Consider the following 23,216-nt stretch of genomic DNA (forward strand, 5'->3'; position numbering starts at 1 on the left):
TCGCTGCGAATGGAAAAAAGACCCTGCAAGAACGGGACCAACGACGGCTGAAGAGGATCGTTCAACGTGGCAGAAGTGCAACCCCCCCCCCCCCCCCCGCAAACTACTGCAGATATCAATGGTGGGTCATCAACAAGTGCCGGCCGGAGTGGCCGAGCGGTTCTAGGCGCTACAGTTTGGAACCGCGCGACCGCTCCGCTCGCAGGCTCGAATCCTGCGTCGGGCATGGATGTGTGTGAAGTCCTTAGGTTAGTTTAAGTAGTTCTAGGGAATTGATGACCTGAGAAGTTAAGTACCATAGTGCTCAGAGCCATTTGAACCATCAGTGTGACCGTGCGAAACAGTCAACGAAACGTCATCGATAAGGGCTTTTGGAGCCGAAGGCTCACTTGGTGACTGCGAGACACAACGCTTCAACCCTCGCCTGGCCCCGTCAACTCCGACATTAGACTGTTAATGACTGAAAACATGCTGCCTGGTCGGACGGAGTCTCGTTTCAAATTGTATCGAGCGGATGGGCGTGTGTGGGTATGGAGATAACCTCATGAATCAATGGACCCTGTATGTCAGCAGAAGACTGTTCAAGCTGGTGGAGGCTGTGTAATGGTGTGGGGTGCGTGCAGGTGGAGTGATATGAGACCCGTGACACGTCTAGATACGACTCTGACAGGTGACGCGTACGTAAGCTCGTGTCTGATCACCTTCTTCCATTCATGTCCATTGTGCGTTCCGACGGACACGGGCAATTGCAGCAGGATTATGCGACATCCCACAGATTGTTAATTGCTACAGAGTTTAGATATTACCGCTGCCCAACAGAGTCCACAAAAATGAACATTATTTGCTATATCTGTGATGACTTGCAACGGGCTATTCAGAAGAGATCCCCACCCCCTCGTACTTTTACGGATTTATGCACAGTCCTGCAGTATCCATGGTGCCATTCCCCACCCCCAGCACTACTTCACACATTGGTCGAGTCCGTTCAACGTCGTCTTGAGGGGATTCTGCGTGTTTGCTGGGTCCCTACACATTATGAGGTAGATGTACCAGTTTCTTTGGCTGTTTAGTGTATGTAAGTTACTTTTAATGTTAGGACATTGCAGTAGATCATTCTTAAGGGCCTGAGTGAGACAGCTAGTGCCGGCCTTACGGATGGTCCTCGTTACGGATGGAGAGGGTACAGGAGGCGCGTGCGAGTGGCCCCCAATTGTGCGTGAGCGCGTGGTGACCCAGTTCCCGGTGCCCCGGCTGCGTGGTGAGCTCGTTATGCGGTGTCCCGGCTCCCACTTGCTACTCGCCGCCGCCTGCCTCGTTTGTTAGCGCCGGCCAAAGGACGGAGGACGGCCGCCCTCCCACCGTCCAGCAGGGACATGGAGGGGCCTGCCCAACCGCGTCACGACACTGCCTGGCGCATCGACCCCAGGAGCGGTTTGGTGCGTGGACTGGCAGTCGCAGGTCGACGTATGTGCGAGGGGCTTTTAATAAGAAATGCAGCACATATTTTTCTTGGCCAATTTCGCTTGAAGAAAATGCCAAGATTGTTGTGAGACATTGTGGAATATTCACGCTTCAGCGTCTATAAGGTCCGCCCCCGGTAGCTGAGTGGCCACCACGACAGACTGTCTACCCTAAGGGCCCGGGTTCGATTCCCGGCTGGGTCGGAGACTTTCTCCGCTCAGGGAATGGGTGTTGTGTTGTCCTCTTCATTTCATCCCCATCGACGCGGAAGTCGCCGAAGTGGGGTCAAAGCGAAAGACTTGCTCCAGGCGAAGCCCTCATCACACGCCATTATAGCGTCTATAAGTAGCCTTCAAAACGGCGTCGGACACGGAGGTGCGTTCCAGAGAGCTGTCATTTAGTGATGATGATGATGATTTATGGTGGAGGGCTCTAAACAGCTAGGTCATCAGCGCCCTTGTCATTTGGTTTCTTTTGGCGGAAAACCCGTGCATGGCACATATTCGTAGCTGATTGCAAATGCCGACGGAGACCAGGCAGTGAATAAAAGCACGGCGAGTCGTTGTGCGAGGCTTCTGTCATCGTAGCAACAAGGTCGCCCAAATCTGTCCGATCTCCTGCTTGACGGTCGCCGGCACACAGCTGTGACTCCTGCAGTGATGGAACGTGCGGACACTCTCATTCGAGGAGGCCGTCGCTACCAAAATACGACAAGACGTTCACCACCTGCACGGCAATGCGAGGCCTCACACAAGTCTCCACACTCGAGAGGAGCCCACAAAACTCGATTGGACATCTACCCTTGCTACGGCCTCAGATTCGAATCCTACCTCGGGCATGCATGTATGTGATGTCTTTAGGTTAGTCAAGTCTAGGGGACTGATGACCTCAGATGTTGTCCCATAGTGCTCAGAGCCATTTGAACCATTTGAACATACACAGGACGCTTTCATTCAGTCGGTATTATTTCCTATTCGTTTTGCTTAAAAACCCTGTTTTTGAACATAATATCCGTCCAATGTGACGCACTTAAGCCATCTTACTTGGAGGGCCTGTATGCCCGCAAAATACCGTTCTACTTGTCGACGCCGCAGCCAGTGTCCCGGTGCATCAGTAGCCTCCCCATCATTCACATACTGTTTCCTGCGGAGTGTATACTTCATTGGACCAAACAGACAGAAGTAGAAAATTGCGAGATCCGAGCTGTAGGGTGTATGTTCAAATGGTTCAGATGGCTTTGAGCACTATGGAACATATGAGGACATCAGCCCCCTAGATTTAGAGCTACTTCAATCTAGCATGTGGACATGACACACATTCATGCCCGAGGCAGGATTCGAACCGACAACCGTAGCAGCAGCGCGGTACATGACTGAAGCGCCTAGAACCGCTCGGCCACATCGACCTGCGATCAGAACAGCACCCTGTAGCAATAAAGAACAGCAGCTCCTGCGGTTTTTGACTCTCCAGGTATAATTTGTCTTACGTTAGACCAGTATTAGTAAACTGGTTGTTACGTCGCAGTTTCTCGAATACAAAACTGAAGTAATATCCCGACATTCTCACTACGGGACGCCAGGACGCTAGAATCGAGCATTTACTTCATATCTTGTACACCTTTAGTAGGTTGTTAGAACAACATAATGGGCAGTTAGTAAGGTGTACTACTCTGACAATTACCTGAAAATCGCAAGAGAAGGTGTACGTGTCTATTATCTGGCTTATATACCTATGCGTAAGTGCCGGACGTTCCAGTTCATGGTGGTCAAAACCCCACCCAAATTCAACAATCTTCACAACATTTGGGCTACCCTAAATACACTACTGGCCATTAAAACTGCCACATCACGACGATGACGTGCTAAAGACAAAAAATTTAATCAACACGAATAAGATGCTGTGATATGCAAATGATTAGTTTTTTAGAGCATTCACACAAGGTTGGCGCCGGTGGCGACACTTACAACCTGCTGATTTCTCATACACAAACAGCAGTTGACCGGCGTTGCCTGGTGAAACGTTGTTATGATGCCTCGTATAAGGAGGAGAAATGCATACCATCACGTTTCCGAATTTGATAAAGGTCGGATTGTAGCCTATCGCGATTGCAGTTTATCGTATCGCTACATTGCTGATCGCGTTGGTCGAGATCCAATGACTGTTAGCAGAATATAGAATCGGTGGGTTCAGGAGGGTAATACGGAACGTCGTGCTCGATCTCAACGGCCTCGTATCACAAGCAGTCGAGATGACAGGCATCTTATCCGCACGGCTGTAACGGATCGTGCAGCCACGTCTCGATCCCTGAGTCACAGATGGGGACGTTTGGAAGACAACAAAACAACCATCTGCACGAACAGTTCGACGACGTTTGCAGCAGCATGGACTATCAGCTCAGATACCATGCCTGCTGTTACCCTTGGCGCTGCATCACAGAGAGGAGCGCTTGCGATGGTGTACTCAACGACGAACCTGGGTGCACGAATGGCAAAACGTCATTTTTTCGGATGAATCCAGGTTCTGTTTACAGCATCATGATGGTCGCATCCGTGTTTGGCGACATCGCGGTGAACGCACATTGTAAGCATGTATTCGTCATCGGCATACTGGCGTATCACCCGACGAGATGGTGTTTGGTGCCATTGGTTACACGTCTCGGTCACCTCTTATTTGCATTGACGGCACTTTGAACAGTGGACGTTACATTTCAGATGTGTTACGACCCGTGTGGCTCTACCCTTCATTCGATCCCAACGAAACCCTACATTTCAGCAGGATAATGCACGACCGCATGTTGCAGGTCCTGTACGGCCGTTTCTGGATACAGAAAATGTTCGACTGCTGCCCTGGCCAGCACGTTCTCCAGATCTCTCACCAATTGAAAACGTCTGGTCAATGGTGGCCGAGCAACTGGCTCGCCACAATACGCCAGTCACTAGTCTTGGTGAACTGTGGTATCGTGTTGAAGATGCATGGGCAGCTGTACCTGTGCACGTCATCCAAGCTCTGTTTGACTCAATGCCCAGGCGTATCAAGGCCGTTATTACGGCCATAGGTGGTTGTTCTGGGTACTGATTTCTCAGGATCTATGCACCAAATTACGTGAAAATGTAATCACATGTCAGTTCTAGTATAATATTTTTGTCCAATGAATACCCGTTTATCATGTGTATTTCTTCTTGGTGTAGCAATTTTAATGACTATAAGTGGAGAATACCAACGAACTATTGAAGATGTGCTGACCCATTGCATAGATGGGGAGAATTGTTTCTCCAATGTGTGATTGTGGAGCTGCTAGGTAACTCATAAAACATAGATTGCCCCATTAACATGCTTCCATGGTGATCCCTCTGATTTCCAGACTGCTTATGAAAATGTAGTAGAAAGTTCCAGTGACGGGGACAATAAGTTGTATCTGTGTTCCGCTATATTCTGTGGTTTTTTACAGTTCACATATTTTATATGTATTCTTTTTTCCTGCTTTATGTGACCTATATGTTTGTAGCATATGTAATGTTCATACTGTAAGATGTTTTTATATAACTTATTTATGTGATGTATGTTGCCACACGCTAAATAAATAAAGCACATGTTCTACCTACAACTGAAAAATAAAAGTGTTTAGCGTTCCAGCTTCGTAAGAGGAACGTGTGGGAGGCGACGGTTCGACTTCCGCTCAAATTTAATTTTTTAGTACAAGTGTAATTTCTGTGATATTTATAAAATTTGCAGCTATACTATTCGCACTCGCTACATTAGCAACGTCTCAGCGCTACGCAGGTTAATTGCCAAATGGGCCCTGCCTCTTGTGTTTGCAGCTCAAAGTGCCGATGTGCTAAATGGTTCCGGGTTCTTTACCAAAAAAATGGCTCTGAGCACTATGGGACTTAACATCTGTCGTCATCAGTCCCCTAGAACTAAGAACTACTTAAACCTAACTAACCTAAGGACATCAAACACATGAACCTGCGACAGTAGCAGTCGCGCGGTTATAGACTGTAGTGCCTAGAACCGCTCGGCCACTCTGGCCTTGTACTTTACCAGATTACATGTATAAGGGATTTCGCAAATCACGACTGGCATACATTTCCAGGAAAACTTTATGCGTCTCTTCGTTCACTTGTCGATAGTTATAAATATGTCTGGTCTTATAATTAAATTAAAAATAGTAAGTAGTCAAATAACATGAAATTCACCAAAATCTCATGCTTATGAACGTCTTTTTTACATCGATTACCTCTCAAATGTCATATAAATTAAATATTATCAATGATAAAAAATATATACACACATCAAAACAACTTTAGCATCACCGCAGAACCCAGAACTCCTGAAGATAGACGTTAACTGTGGATATTGTATGACAAACAGCCGGTTGGTGTGGGCGAGGGGTTCTATGCGCTTCAGTCTGGAACTGCGCGACCGCTACGGTCGCAAGCTCGAATCCTGCTTCGGGCATGGATGTGTGTGATGTCCTTAGGTTAGTTAGGTTTAAGTAGTTCTAAGTTCTAGAGGACTGATGACCTCAGATGTTAAGTCCCATAGTGCTTAGAGCCATTTGATTTGTATCAGACACAGTCTCTTTGACTGTTCAGAGATGTCACTAAACCCACCCAAAGATGTAAAAGACCACGCATGAGCAGCGCCTATTATACGGAGGGGGTCCGACAGCCGATCAGTTCCAGTCATTCCACCAGGAAGGAGGTACACGGTTCGTGTAGTCTGTAGTTCAGCCATGCCTAGACGGTCAGTACCGCGGTTAGATCTCTTCCGCATTTTTAATTTCTGCCAGGAGGGGCTCTCAACAAGGGAAGTCTCCGGGCGTCTCGGAGTCAACCAAAGCGATCTGTTCCGACATGGAAGAGATCCAGAGAGCGACAGGAACTATCGATGAGATGCCACCCTCAGGCCGCCCAACGGCTACTATTGCAGTGAATGACCGCTACCAACGGATTATGGCTCGGAGGAACTCTGACAGCAACGCCACCATGTTGTATAATGCTTTCCGTGCAGGACGTCATGTTACGACTCAAACTGTGCGCAACAGGCTGCATCATGCGCTAATTCACTCCTGAAGTACTTGGTGAGGTTTATCTTTGCAACCATAACACCATGTAGCGCGGTACAGTTAGGTCCAAAAGCATGCCGAATGGACCGCTTAGGTTTGACATCACGTTCTCAACGCCGATGAGTGTCACATATGCCTTCAACCAGACAATCGTCGGAGATTTGTTTGGAGGCAACCCGGTCAGGTTGAACGCCTTAAACAAACGGTACAGCGAGTGCAGCAAGGTGGAGGTTCACTGCTGTTTTGAGGTGGCATTATGTGGGGCCTACGTACGCTGCTGGTAGTCATGGAAGGCGCCGTAACGGCTGTACAGCCGGCCGGGGTGGCCGAGCGGTTCTTGGCGCTGCAGTCTGGAACCGCGCGACTGCTACGGTCGCAGGTTCGAATCCTGCCTCGGGCATGGATGTGTGTGATGTCCTTAGGTTAGTTAGGTTTAAGTAGTTCTAAGTTCTAGGAGACTGATGACCCCAGAAGTTAAGTCTCATAGTGCTCAGAGCCATACGAACCATTTTTGAACAGTTGTACGATACGTGAATGCCATCCTTCGAGCGATAGTGCAACCGTATCAGCAGCATACTGGTGAGGTATTCGTCTTCATGGACGACAATTCTCGCTCATCGTGCACATCTTGTGAACGACTTCCTTCAGGATAACGACTCGACTGAAGTAGCCTGCGTGTCCTCTAGACATGACCCCTACCGAAAATACCTGGGATAGATTGAAAAGGGCTGTTTATGGACGACTTGAACCACCAACCACTCTAAGGGATCTACGCCGAATCGCCGTTGAGGAGTGGGACAATCTGGACCAACAGTGTCTTGATGAAGTTGTGGATAGTATGCCACGACGAATACAGGCATGCATCAATGCAAAATGACGTGCTACTGAGTATTAGAGGTACCGGTGTGTACAGAAATCTGGACCACCACCTCTGAAGGTCTCGCTGTATCGTGGTGCAACATGTAATGTGTAGTTTTCAAGAGCAATAAAAAGGGCCCAAATGGTGTTTATGGCCGCTCGGAGAGGCCGTGCGGTTCTAGGCGCTACAGTCTGGAACCGGGCGACCGCTACGGTCACAGGTTCGAATCCTGCCTCGGGCATGGATGTGTGTGATGTCCTTGGGTTAGTTAGGTTTAATTAGTTCCAAGTTCTAGGCGACTGATGACCTCAGCAGTTAAGTCGTATAGTGCTTAAAGCCATTTGAGCCATTTTGATGTTTATGTTGAGCTCTATTCCAATTTTTTGTACAGTTTCCGAAACTCTCGGAACCGTGGTGATGCAAAACTTTTTTTGATGCGTGTAGATTAAAATTCAAGTTTCAGCAGGAGTCGAACCATCGCCACAGACACGTTAGCTCGAACGCTAACCACTTTTTTCTTTTTTTTTCATCTTATTTTGTTCTTTATTGGTTACTGATTTTATTCAGGGCGAACGTGCCAAAGCTCTCGTTCAAGATCATCGTTGATCCATTCACTCAGTTTTTTTTTAATTACAGAGGGCAGCTAACCCTCTGACAGAACACGATCAGCTACCTTGTCGGCGCCGTTTAACCACCATTAGCTCTGCCGCCTGCCACTTTACGCACAGATATATAAGCCATATAATGGACGCGTACACCTTACAATGGAACCTCCCCATCGCACCCCCCTCAGATTTAGTTATAAGTTGGGACAGTAGATAGGCCTTGAAAACTGAACACAGATCAATCGAGAAAACAGGAAGAAGTAGTGTGGAACAATGAAAAAAATAAGAAAAATATACAAACTGAGTAGGCCATCCCCAGGATAGGCAGCATCAAGGATTCTGCAAGCTCAGCAACGGCCTGGTCCCGTGGTTAGCGTGAGCAGCTGCGGAACGAGAGGTCCTTCGTTCAAGTCTTCCCTCAAGCGAAGAGTTTAATTTTTTTATTTTCAGACAATTATTATCTGTCCGTCCGTCCGTCCGATGCGAAATAACTGCGTAGTATGGGGACGCTACACCTAAACAAACATCGAAACACACATATTCCTGTCATGTGACGCACATGCCGTCACCATTGTCCTATAGAATATATCAGACTGTTTTCCTGTGGAGGAATCGGTTGACCTATGACCATGCGATCAAATATTTTCGGTTCCGATTGGAGAGGCACGTCCTTTCGTCTACTAATCGCACGGTTTTGCGGCGCGGTCGCAAAACACAGACACTAAGCTTATTACAGTAAACAGAGACGTCAATGAACGAACGGACAGATCATAAATTTGCGAAAATAAAGAAACTAAACTTTTTACTCGAACCAAGGACATCACGTTCCGCAGCTGCTGACGCTACCCACGGGACCACGGCGCTGCTGTCTTGCGCGTGGACAACTCAGTTTGTATATTTTGCTTATTTTTTCATAGTTCCACACAACTTTTCCTGTTTTCTCGATTGATCTGTGTTCAGTTTTTCAAGGCCTATCCACTGTGCTAACTTATAACTAAATCTGAGGGGGGTGCGATGGGGAGGTTTCCTTGTTAGCACTTGTACATTATGTTGTGTTAATGGTCTACTGAAGGTGTACTAAGTTTGAAGTAAATTTGTGATTTCAATGTTGCAGCATCACCTTGTCGGTGAGGATATTTCAATCCCGAGTTTTGTTTCTCTCTACACCGAAAGAAATACGAGAGTACGACAATAGTCTCTGTTGAAAACGCTGAGAGTGCGTGAGTAAACGGCACACGGTCGAGTTCGGTTCGCATTCGCTTGTGATCCCCTATTTGGTAGCTGTTGTAGCGAATCGTCAAAGGTAGGTGGAATACTCCCCCCCCCCCCCCACACACACACACTCACCCCCCCCCCCCCTCCCCCACCGCCCGACACCCCTGGGACTGAATTTGTGAGAACTTTTTCCGAACGTTAGCGTAGCGTTTATCTGAGACGGTACGTGGGTACTAGCCCGCCATTCAGCTATTTGGATGTGGAAAAACCGTTCAAATGGTTCAAATGGCTCTGAGCACTATGGGACTTAACATCTGTGGTCATCAGTCTCCTAGAACCTAGAACTACTTAAACCTAAATAACCTAAGGACATCACACACATCCATGCCCGAGGCAGGATTCGAACCTGTGACCGTAGCAGTCCAGCGGTTCCAGACTGTAGCGCCTAGAACCGCTCTGCCACTCCGGCCGGCTAGTTCTTTCTATTCAAACGGAAGAGCACAATAAATTTAACTGAAAGTAGCCAAGCTCGAATATGTAGCTATTAAGACGATTAAAATAAAAACATACGAAAATCCTTGTAATTCTCGTTGCTTAATTTCATGGTATCTGTAATTACGGTACATGGCTGATGTGTCACAGTTTTATTAAGGATTTCTGATCATCAATAAAAATGATATACCCGCGATCACGCTATCTGTCCTCTCAGTCAACATACAAGCGATTTTGTCAAATAGAATCTGTGCCAGGTTCTATATGCGAGTGCGTGGTGAAAAATTATTATTAATGGGTACACGTCTACCGTTGCTAGTAATCAGATTGTAAATGTGGCCATTTCGTCAGGTTATGTAGGTTGTCGGTAATTAGTGCTTTGCTTCTGAATTTAGCCCTGAACTGCAACGAGAATCCATCGAAAAGCACCAATCTACAAATGTGCCAAATTTTCAACTGATGCTAAGTTAGACTGGAGCTGTTAAGTGCGATATTTCCGCACATTTCGAGCTACGTACAAATTCAGAATCCTAAATTCTTCCTTTCCTACGCGATTTTGCTTACTTCGTCAGGAAGAAAAATAGCTCTGAGCACTATGGGACTTAACTTCTGAGGTCATCAGTCCCCTAGAACTTAGAACTACTTAAACCTAAGTAACCTAAGGACATCACACACATCCATGCCCGAGGCAGGATTCGAACTTGCGACCGTAGCGGTCGCGCGGTTCCAGACTGTAGCGCCTATAACCGCTCGGTCACTTCGGACGACTGTCAGAAAGAGTCCTCTTGCCATGCAAAATAGTCGTCTCTGAATATCGAAGTCGTGTAAGCCGATTATTAGCGGCAAAAAACATACACGCAGCGTTTATATGCCATTTTCGTTATGTCATGTTCTCCTCCGTCCCATCTGTTCACAGATACAAGCGAATGGTAGTGAACACTGGTGAACCTTGTGTGGATGCGAATTCCGTTGCGTTCGCTTTGATTCGCTCCGGCGTGAGGTGTACTTAAGAAGAACTGGGGGGGTCCACAAAAATCTCTTCTATCAATACTTTTGGTGCCCACCTTCTCTTTTATACATCTTTATCCTCTTCTTCCACCTCTTCCAGAGTGAGGTTTGGTCTCCAAATCGTCATCCAGTTGACAGTTCTAACAACCCTCCCACAACAAAGGTCAAAAATTAATTATGATTGTAGTGTTGCTCACGCTGCCAAATATTGCATTTTTGAGCAACAACAAAGTTATTTTATGTGGCAGGTGTCATTAGAGCACAGTTAATAAAGTCATTTCATGAAATAATGGATAAATTAGGCACTCATTTTTTCGGGTTTCTCACGCTGGTCTCGTAAAATCATGGCTCAATCGTCGAAAATCTAGGTAGTGATGATTCCAAGCTCGGATGCAAAGGGGACTAGGTGTTATTCTGCGATATTCAAAAGTTTTATAGATGTGTTTCATAAACCATTCTTGAAGATTAAACTTTTGCAAGTTAGCACAATGGTGACTGTTGTGTACCTAGTTCCGTGTAGTCAGTACGTACACAACTTTCCCACTAGAGCGCGCCCCGCTAAGCACAACAGCGCAGGCGAAGCACTCGTCCGTCTCCGCACTACGAGATGGCGCTGTCTTAGAAACGGACGAAATTCTGCTTCCGCCGATCCGCGTATTAATATGTCTCGCAGCCAATGAGATTGCTGCTAACGTAGAACCTTTTCTCCTCGCGGATCACACTCGCGCAGTGATACCTGAACGCGCGAGGTATTATAACGAGTGTACAGACCTCCGATTAGTCAGTCTGCATTTGTCTGCATTAGTCTATAATCAAGTTTCAGTCTGCACCTAATAAGATTGCCAGGCAACAGAGCATGCACAATGTCGGCACTAGTACAGTGTATATCCACCTTTCGCAGCAATGCAGGCTGCTATTCTCCCATGGAGACGATCGTAGAGATGCTGGATGTAGTCCTGTGGAACGGCTTGCCATGCCATTTCCACCTGGCGCCTCAGTTGGACCAGCGTTCGTGCTGGACGTGCAGACCGCGTGAGACGACGCTTCATCCAGTCCCAAACATGCTCAAGGGGGGACAGATCCGGAGATCTTGCTGGCCAGGGTAGTTGACTTACACCTTCTAGAGCACGTTGGGTGGCACGGGATACATGCGGACGTGCATTGTCCTGTTGGAACAGCAAGTTCCCTTTCCGGTCTAGGAATGGTAGAACGATGGGTTCGATGACGGTTTGGGTGTACCGTGCACTATTCAGTGTCCCCTCGACGATCACCAGAGGTGTACGGCCAGTGTAGGAGATCGCTCCCCACACCATGATGCCGGGTGTTGGCCCTGTGTGCCTCGGTCGTATGCAGTCCTGATTGTGGCGCTCACCTGCACGTCGCCAAACACGCATACGACCATCATTGGCACCAAGGCAGAAGCGACTCTCATCGCTGAAGGCGACACGTCTCCATTCGTCCCTCCATTCACGCCTGTCGCGACACCACTGGAGGCGGGCTGCACGATGTTGGGGCGTGAGCGGAAGACGGCCTCACGGTGTGAGGGACCGTATCCCAGCTTCATGGAGACGGTTGCGAATGGTCCTCGCCATTACCCCAGGAGCAACAGTGTCCCTAATTTGCTGGGAAGTGGCGGTGCGGTCCCCTACGGCACTGCGTAGGATCCTAAGGTCTTGGCGTGCATCCGTGCGTTGCTGCGGTCCGGTCCCAGGTCGACGGGCACGTGCACCTTCCGCCGACCACTGGCGACAACATCGATGTACTGTGGAGACCTCACGCCCCACGTGTTGAGCAATTCGGCGGTACGTCCACCCGGCCTCCCGCATGCCCACTATACGCCCTCGCTCAAAGTCCGTCAACTGCACATACGGTTCACGTCCACGCTGTCGCGGCATGCTACCAGTGTTAAAGACTGCGATGGAGCTCCGTATGCCAGGGCAAACTGGCTGGTACTGACGGTGGCGGTCCACAAATGCTGCGCAGCTAGCCCATTCGACGGCCAACACCGCGGTTCCTGTTGTGTCCGCTGTGCCGTGCGTGTGATCATTACTTGTACGGCCCTCTCGCAGTGTCCGGAGCAAGTATGGTGGGTCTGACACACCGGTGTCAATGTGTTTTTTTTTCCATTTCGAAGAGTGTATTTTTTATTATTTTAATAAATGTGTGTGAAAATTAATCAAGTTCTATTTAAAGTTGGTCACCGTCAATCTGCTACTCTAAGCGTGCAAGTGGCATTTCTATCGTCTGACCTAACGGCAGAAAATAAACACGCTACGATAAGACCACGAGACATATTGCTGACACTCACCTATTTCGTTAGAGCGACAATTCAGATAATCTGATGGTGTGTGTACCGAAGGTCTTACAGTATGGACACCACAGTGATATAAAAAAGTAATCAGCACTCCGAATTTAAGTTACAGTTCTTTTTATTACTTTTGTTGCAATATGACGTAACTCACAAAACATCACTACACAATATAAAACATACTTGAAAATATCTTCCTCACTGTTAAGGTTCACATTTCATAAACCGACTACAATTTGCGTCTTTTCAACATGACGACCAAGACTTGACTCTCTAATAACCGCTTACACGCCTAAAAATCAGAGTTACAAGTACATCAAAGATCATAGTGACAAAAGAAAGAATTCACATAAGAATAATATCATTGCAATACAAACATATCGATGTATCGTCCGCAGCTCGTGGTCGTACGGTAGCGTTCTCGCTTCCCACGCCCGGGTTCGATTCCCGGCGGGGTCAGGGATTTTCTCTGCCTCGTGATGACTGGGTGTTGTATGATGTCCTTAGGTTAGTTAGGTTTAAGTAGTTCTAAGTTCTAGGGGACTGATGACCATAGGTGTTAAGTCCCATAGTGCTCAGAGACATATCGATGTATCAAAGTACCTCTTCATTAATGAAATCAAATCTGAATGTCGTCCCAGAAATATATTAACTACTTTACAGAAACACAGTAGAATATTGCTGGTATCGAGAGATTGAGGTGAGGTGCCGTAATGGTTACGTAATTCAAGTACCATTACACAGTCAACCATTTTGCCTTTGGCTTCTCTCACGGCGTGTTGCGGTACTGTGGCAGTGGAATTTTAGTTCATATGTGCAGCTGGAAAGAGCCAGTTAAGTAACATTAGTTTTTCTGGGTAATAACTGAAACATTGCTACTACATATTATCCAACGCGGCGGGAATGTAGCGCTAACCAGAGTTGTAGAACTGAAATTTGTCTGTGGTGAGGCACGTGGCGCTGCCAGCGATCCGTACATTCGTGTCCTTGCGCACGAGGAACTCAGGTCACGAAAAGTATGCTGTTGCGGTCTTTAGGAGAAGTGGGTGGGCGGGTGAAGGGCGCGACAGGTCACGGAGAGGTAGAGGTAGGTCACCCTAAACGGCCCAGTGACAGCGTTCGCCCTTAAAATAGCCGCACGCCTCTACGGCAAAACAGAACGCAATGCGGCCCGGCCGGCGTTGCGGATATTGTGCGCCAGATGGCAGCTCGCGCGGCCACTGTTTGTCGCTTGTTTACCGCGGCAGGGCTGCCAAAACACGCGTGCCGGAGGAACTGGGTCGCGAGGACTCCTCGAGGTTAGGGGCGGCACGAATATCGCCACGTGTGAGATGGTAATCTACCCTGAGTCTGGTGCCATTTGAATGTAATGAGACAGACATATCGCACCATGACAAGAAAAGTGACGCAAGTCAAAACAGAAGATATGTGTTTAGTATTTATCACCGGAAAAACGTACCGTAACATTTCTACCTCCAAATTTCTCCACTTTTAGACGGTTGCGTCAATTCGTTTGTAGGCCACGTCATGATTTGCCACGGAATTCGTTTCTGCGTTGTTACTGGCATCTGGTGACACAATATGAATTGAGAAACTTTTCCTATATAAAGTAAGTTGAATGTAATTATTAATATAACTGAATATCACAATCTCTGTGTTTGATCTGCATCTTACATTAAAATGTCCTTCATATGTGCATGAGTGTCTAAGAGAAGAGACACTGTTTTGAAATTACAGCTGCTGTAAATATTACGAAATTTTAAGCATTGCAGCATACAAGGAATAAAGGACATTTCTACTACAAAGAAAGTTCATGCTGAACATCTTTTTCCAGGGAAAAGAACTGTTACTTCATATAAGCCCATTTATGACTCTGTGTTTTCGTACATAGTGTTCCTTATTAAGTTGTATTAATTTTCATAAACTAAAATTTAGCATTTAGCATTTTCTAATACAACATTTCAACTTATTTTTCTTTTTTAATTTAACTTACATACTAATTTACCTGATGGAGGTTCTGATGTGTTATATCACAGGGAGCAAAAAATATGTATTTTATTGAGGTGAAAAAGTGCAAAGTTATTACATGAAGGATCGTAACAGAAGCAAAATAGTCTTTAGAAAATCAAAAAAGGTGCACAACCCAAAGAATTAATTAATAGCTTCCTCATAATACTCCATATTCGACAGTAACAGAACTTCATGTCCACATTGCTGTTGTATATGCTAAAATGGAATTTACTGACAAAATTACTTACTTGAAATGTAAAGGGAGCTTATACAGTTTCAACATATGTGTAACAGAATTCTTTAAGTCGATTTATCTCAACCAGTGTATTTTTGTGTCGTGTCACTGTTCTTGCTGGGACGTGATATGTTACCAAGTCTAACAAGAAATATATAAGCCAAAACATAGATACAACTGCCTACTGTGAAACTGTATGCTGCCTTGTGGCATCATGGGCAAGTGATGTGTGGTGAAGAAAGTACACTACATGATTCAAAGTATTTGAACACCTATTATTGGACATTAATATGGAGTGTGTCTATGTTCTCCTTTATGATGGCTTGAAGTCTGCCGCAGACACTTTCAATGAGGCACTTCCAACGAGGTATCCGAATGTATGTTGCAGGGTCACCAACATTTTACTTTGGTTTCAATGGGTATGACAAACATCTTACCATGGTTTTAAGGGAGGTTTACGGTACGTTTTCGTCACAATAAATTTCAACTGCATGGCTACATTTCATTTACCTCGATTAGGTAACACTGGAGATATAAATACAAAAAATGGATTATTTTGTGTCGTGTCACTGTTCTTGCTATTATGTCATATGGCATCATGTTTTGGAGTAATTACAAAAACTGGGATGAAAAAAAGCACACAGTAAGCTTGATTAACGCTGGAGGTTGCAGGCTTTAACCAAGAATATTTTTCTTCCGACTTCTTCAAATAAACATATGAGTATTTAATCCTCGACGACACAAATCGGAACATTTCATGTTGACTGTTGCGCGGCTGCCAACTTGAGCGATCTGTTGGTACTGTTTCTTTCGAAATGTTGTGTGTAGTGTCATCCTAAGACACCACTGATCTGCGGGTCATCAAAAGCCCACCAGCACGAACGTCAGTATCTCAGTATCTGCGGACCCCGAGGGCCTGTGGCAGTATATGCAAATAATGCGCCACACCTCCCCTCACTGGGAAGACTACACGACACCAGCGTCCTCTCCAGCGATGGCGTGAAGGACGCTGACGACAGCGCATGTGGGCGAGTTCGTCAATGCAGATCGTCTCCTCAGTTTGACAGCTCAGCTCCACTGAACAGTTACTTAGGTACAGCTAGAAAGTTAGTTTACTGTCGAATTGACAAAAGATTTATTCAGAGATTGGAAATACCTGTTATGTTCTACATGGCTGCTTCTCAAAACATAAATAAATAATTATTTAGCTACATCACTGTCTATTGATACTTGGGTTGTCCAGAAAGTAAGTTCCAGTTGATCACGAAATGGAAACTACAGTGGAAACCAGACACGTGTTATTTGCAAGAGGTAGGAACACCTTCCACCTACTTCTCTACATAGTCGCCGCTCCAACTTCGAGTGTTGTTTTGGTGTTGAATCAAGTTTCCAATATCCTCGTCATAGAAAGCAGCCGCCTGTGCTTTCGCCAGTTATCTACACTGGTCTGCAGCTCGTTGGCCGGCCGGAGTGTCCGAGCGGTTCTAGGAGCTAGAGTCTGTTCTTAGGTTAGTTAGGTTTAAGTAGTTCTAAGTTCTAGGGGACTTATGACCTGAGAAGTTGAGTCCCATAGTGCTCAGAGTCATTTGAACTATTTTTTTGCAGCTCGTTGTATGTGGAAGGATTTTGTCTTCATAGTCAGCTGTTCTTGTGAGCAGGGATGAGATTCAGGGCGGCCAAGTACGGACTGTATTGTGGGTGATCAAACACTTCTCATCGGAAGCTGCAGGAGCGTCTTCATTGTCCATACAGTGTGCGCCCGAGAATTGGCATGAAGAAGGAATTTCTCGACAGTTGTGTTTTGTGGGCTGCATGATACAGGCGAAATCTGTAACCAGGCGCTCATACTTATTGGGAGACGCTATTCCCTACACATCTTTACGTGCTCACTGTTAACTCAAAACTGAAAAGAGCGACGCGACACGTTCGGCCAACGTACCAGAGACACTGACCAACACGTCTGTGCAAAGCTTTACCGGATTTTTCCAATGGTTTCCATTTCGCAACCGATCGGAACTTACTTCCTGGACAACCCACGTGTTATGAAGTGTGCCCAGCTACCCTGCTCTGTCTCCTGATTTCCACTCCATGAATTACTGTTGTGGCCACCTGACATACAGCATTATGTTGTGTGAGTCAATTGAGAAGTAATGTAACGGATGTGTTTAAACATGAATGTCTCCGACAGCCACTTTTGCGACTACTTGTTACTTTCTTGTATTATTTATAGCATAGCCGTGGAACGAGTCGAGTTTATCAAAAACGTTCAGATGTGTGTGAAATCTTATGGGACCTAACTGCTAAGGTCATCAGACCCTAAGCTTACACACTACTTAACCTAAATTATCCTAAGGACAAACACACACACCCATGCCCGAGGGAGGACTCGAACCTCTTCCGGGACCAGCCGCACAGTCCATGACTGCAGCGCCTCAGACCGCTCGGCTAATCCTGGGCGGCTCGAGTTTATGCACCGGTTGCCAGTGCTGAACATGAAACTACTAAACAAAATCTTTCTCTTATGATGCATCCATAGTCGTAGGCTATCTCATTCTCTCTCTGCTCCTTACATTGTTTTGAGCCAAACTATCTCCTTCATGCAGAAACACGAACAGGAAAAAAGATTATATGTCGAAAATACTATCGACTTTTACACCCAAACTTTACGCGATCTGTCAGTCAGGAAACTTGAACTATTTATGGTACTTTGAGAAGTAATATTTCAAACAGTGATAACTAACGAAATTGGCGGTCAATAAGGGAGCCAGGATTCTTAAAGAAACTGATATAATATGGGAGAACCGGTGAAATGCAAGGAAGTTAACCACGATAGTCTGCGGAGGAATGGCAGGCAATTTTTTCTCAAGACCCAAAACCAGAGCAGTTTATGAAGCTAGACATTGGGGTCTGGGGCGAAATCGACTTCCTATTTCATCTCAAAAGTGCTCCATTTAGGTTCAGGCCGGGACTCTGAGCCGACCAGACCATTTAGAAAGGCTACTGTCCACAAGCCATTACCTCACAGATGCTGCTTTACGAAAGCGTGGATTGTCACGCTGGAGGAAACAATTATCGTCATCATACTGCTCTTCTACTGTACACTGCACACAATACTGTAAAATACGTTCAAATCCTTCTGCATTTAGAGTTATTCTAAGGACAGTAAGGGACCACACCCCAACCACGAAAAACAAGATTATACCATAGCACCACCTCCTACGTACTTCAATGAAGGCACTACACAGGATGGCAGGTAACGTTCTCCATTCATTCGCCAAACATATTCTGTCGGACTGCCACCGTATACAGCATGATTCACCACTCCAAATCACTCAGTTCCAGTCTTCGCCCGTCCAGTGACATCACTCTTTATACCACCCTAAGCATCACTTACCACTGGCTACGGAAATGTGTGGCTTACGAGAAGGTTCTGCTGTGGTGGTATGGTGGTTCAAAAGGCTCTGAGCACTATGGGACTTAACATCTGAGGTCATCAGGCCGCTAGACTTGGAACTACTTAAACCTAACTAACCTAAGGACATCACACACATCCATGCCCGAGGCAGGATTCGAACATGCGACCGTAGCAGCAGCGCGGTTCCGGACTGAAGCGCCCAGAACCGCTTGGCCACAACGTCCGGCTAATACGGTGGTTTATGGGACAGAAACGCTGATAATTTTCCGTCACAATACATGCTAAGTAGCTCATAATAAATTCTGAAATATTAGTAGAATTTGTACACATTCCAGTACGAATATGTGACGCTTAAAATATGTGTTTTATTTCTTATGTTTCACGTACCTCGTGTTGGGGCTTGTCAAAGGCGAAAGGACCAATCTTCATGTCCATACGAAAATAAAAAAGCATAGCTGGGCCCCAATTGGCACCAATCGGGAGCCGTCTTGCCATAGAAGACATCCTGAAGGAACTCGCTATACCCTGCTCTAACAATGAAGATAGGCGTATAAAACTTACCAAAAAATGAAAAATTTATAAACTGGTTCAGTTCATGTTCATTCTTAGTAACACTTAGATGGAAACTACTGAGCAACTGGGGTAACGCTTTAGACGTGGCAATCTTGTCAGGTGTAGAAAAAAACCTTATATAGGGCTGCTGAATATTTTAAAAATGTGACAAGTTATTCTGAACATTTCAGTTTGTGCTTGAAAACAGTTTCCTGAAGAATTATGATTAATGATGTTTTGAGATGTATGGAAGGTACCTGCTCTGACATGAAATCTGAAATATAACATGAAATAACTTAGTCTTCGGAACAGTATCTTTGTAGTTACGAAATTTTATGCGGTATTATGTGTCGAATTTTGTCAAAATATTTATGAATGTTTTTCCCAAAATACAGGTTGATTTTCTATTACTTTTGAGCTAAGTGATGTTTCATTAGTAGCGGGGAACATATTGAAATGGCAGTTACGATTCTAACGAACAGAGATTATCTTTGTGTGTAGCTGTCAAGGCCACTCCTCAGTAGCGCTGAGCTGAAGTCAACAAGGCTGTCAGTACAGCTGGCTGGTCAGATGCATTACAATATGCGAATTATTAATGATTAACATTGCGCTGCATGTGGTAATCATATGATTAACTGCACAAGGCGTGGTTATGTTTTGTCGATGTTCTGTGCTCAGCTTACAACTGCTGGCAAAAGATTCAGAGATTGTAGACTGCATCAAGTGCCCACGAAGTGAAACTCTGTGGATTACTACAACAACGAACAAGACCATATTGAAGGCTATCAAAACCAGGAATTTTTTACTGCTATTTACCCTAGATTACTAAATCCTCCTAAAATTTACTGTTGCAGTTGGTACCAATTCGCGGATCCAGCCAATCTGGTGTTGTCACTGAATCGTGTACTTGTTTTGTAGGTGAATTACCATTGGGTAACTTATAATTGTACTTAACTGCCGCGCGGTCACCTTGCGGCTCCCCCCGTCGGAGGTTCGAGGCCTCCTTCGGGCACGGGTGTGTGTATTGTCCATAGAGTAAGTCTGAGTTAGATTTAGTAGTGTGTAGGCTTAGGAACCGATGACATAAGCGGTATGGTCCCATAAGAAGTTACCACAAATGTCCAATTCCCTAGTTAACTAGTGTATAAACTATAACGTACGACTTCCTTTGAATAAAATAAGGAGTAGTAGAATTTACGATGGTTCGGTAACAATATAACATTTTCCACCTACAGTGTTACAGGATGAGTAAAAAATCCTCAAGTGCACGATGACTGAATACAACAGAAACTGCGAAATTAATGAAAAATATCTCCTGAACACAGTCGTATGCACCTGGCATTCGAGTTACTTATTACAAAACCAAAAGCTTCTAAGGGTCTACATCTACATATATTCTCCGCTAGCCACCAAGCGATGTGTGGCGGAGGGCACAATGTGCGCCAAAGTCATATTCCCCCATCTCTGTTCCAATCGCGGATCGCGTAGGGGAAAAACGGCTGAAACTTCCTGGCAGATTGAAACTGTGTGCCGGACCGAGACTCGAACTCGGGACTTTGCCTTTCGCGGACAACTGCTCTACCAACTTTTTTTTTTCTTTTTTGTTTTTCTTGTTTTCTTTTTTTCCTTCTTTATTGTTTCTATTTTATTTTTTTAAGCCCCTGAGGAAAATGGAACTAAAAAACCCTAAGTGCTACCGCCACTTTTCATCCTATAAGAAAAAATCGGATCCACTTCAGGCGTTGGCTCCTGAGTAAACCCACCCCAGAGAGCTGCCTATATATCAGGGGAAATATGGGAAATCAAGGTTAGGGCAATCCTTTGCCACTTTTTTTTTTTTTAACATGATTACATTTAGGGAACGTGTACAAATAAGAATTCTAGTAACTAAGTGTTACAAGTAAGTGTTACAACAACAAAGGCGGCATAAAAGAGTAATCCAAAAATAAAAACATAAATCACTGATGTAATTCCAACTAAGAGCTTCCTCAATAATGTAACTGGTTCCACTTGGAGCCTCGCCGTCGTTATCTGATATCTCCAACAGCGCCTTTGAAAGGCATCTGCAACGGAGGCATTCAGCTTCGCTAGTGCCTCAAGGAAAACAGCATCCTTGCAGCAGCTTGTTTCTTCCGTCGCTCATGGCTGACAAGGCAGGGCGTTCAGCCGTTTGTGTGATGCGGCACAGAACATTAACCGCAGCTCGGCACTCCAGCTGAGTGGGGGGTTAACGAAAACGCTGCGTAAATAATTTGCGAAGAGCGTACGGTATTTCGGTGTGCGTTCGAGGGCATTGTGAGCATTCTGTAGGAACCACCAGTAATCGAGCTGCTCTTTCTCTCCGTCGCTAAAGATGTAGACGACGGTAAGTCCTTTGAACCATGTAAGCGCATGATATTTTGCAGCCGGAAAGTAAGTTTCATCGGGACAGAGTAGGGTCTGAGGGTCAATCATATCAGGTGCGACCCGGAGGTAAGAAGCGCATGATATTTTGCAGCCAGAAAGTAGGTTTCATCGGGACAGAGTAGGGTCTGAGGGTCAATCATATCAGATGTGACCCGGAGGTAACAAGCCAATATCTTCTGTGTTAGTCGCCAAACTCCGGACGATGATGCGCAAGTAAAACGATGTTCATCGGTATCCAAAAGGTGACAATCTGGGCAATAAGGGGAGTCTGCTAGTCCAATAGTGTGAAGTCGCTGTCGTGTGGCATATTTTTTGTTGGCGATCTGATACCACTTCGAACGCACCGTGGATGACAGAAAGTTGTGGTGTATCGTTTTCCACACTCTTGGCCAGTGGTGGACGCGTGGCGGAGAGGTTCGAGCTGAGATAGCTGTAATCAAGAATGAAGGTCGACACATGGGAGAGCTGTGGTGCGACGTGCGCAACCGACACCGGCGGGGCGTTGGAGACTGGCATCAGAACCTGTAGTAAACGACCCGTGAGAGAGGTATATTGACTTTTCCATCGTTTCCTAATGTTGCTCATGTAAAGGGCAGCTGCTCTCGCCCTGACGTTGACCAATCCCAGCCCTCCTTTGTGCACTGGGAGGGTAAGAGTGTCGTATGGTACTTTAAAGATATGACCTGCGGAAACGTAGTAACTGAGGGCCACCTGAAGCTAGCGACCTATCTGCAGCGGTATTGGGAGGATCTGTGCCACGTGGTTGAGTTTTGATGCCACGTAGAGGTTCAGGTATTCAACACATTGTAGCTGATTCAAGTCCCGGAGCAGGTTCTGTCACACCATTGCGCGTATGATCTGTAATAATCCTCGGTAGTTTGCTGCAGCTGTTTTACGTACATCTTTCTTGAACGTGATTCCCAAATATCGCAGATCAGAAACTGGTGGGAGGGGAGCGAGGGCTTCCGGTCCGAGACCACGCCCATATCCAACGCCGTCGACTTGTGGATGTTCAGAAGACTGCCTGCGGCCTGTCCGTATCGCTCAATCCAGGTTAGTGCGCTTTGAACTTCGTCATTGGAACGAACCAGCAGTAGCAGGTCGTCAGCGTATGTCCTATAGCGAAAGGTGACGTCCCGCAGCATGATGCCAGATAGGCGGTGGTTAAGGCCCCCTAGGAGTGGCTCGAGTGCGATGGCATAAAGGTAGGTAGAAAGGGGACAATCCTGTCGTAGAGACCTCTTAATGGGTACTGGTCCTACCGTCCTTCCATTGACCTGGACGTGTGAGCTGGCTGCGGTCCAAAGACGCCGTAGGGTGTCGATGAGGCCCGGGGGGAATCCCATACAGTCCATCACTCGTAGGAGGAAGTTGTGGTGCACTCTATCAAAGGCGATACTTGGCGAATGTTACCACTTCCAAAGAGTGTGCATTTATTTTGTACTCGTACATTAATGGGGATTTTCGCTTTGTTATACGCATTAGGTTACACTTACTAATATCGAGAAATAACTGCCAGTTTTACACCACGCATTTATTTTCTGCAAATCCTCTTTCATTTGTTCCCAACTTTCGTGATATA

General features: G+C 46.0%; 1 protein-coding gene across 1 annotated transcript in view; it reads right to left on the reverse strand.

The window, feature by feature from the left end:
• LOC126292291 (potassium voltage-gated channel protein eag) overlaps positions 1 to 23,216 on the reverse strand; it is a 1,528,023-nt gene that overhangs the window by 498,061 nt on the left and 1,006,746 nt on the right. The gene's annotated exons all lie outside the window — the stretch shown is intronic.

This window comes from Schistocerca gregaria, chromosome 9 (genome assembly GCF_023897955.1).
Source record: "Schistocerca gregaria isolate iqSchGreg1 chromosome 9, iqSchGreg1.2, whole genome shotgun sequence".
Lineage (NCBI taxonomy): Eukaryota > Metazoa > Arthropoda > Insecta > Orthoptera > Acrididae > Schistocerca > Schistocerca gregaria.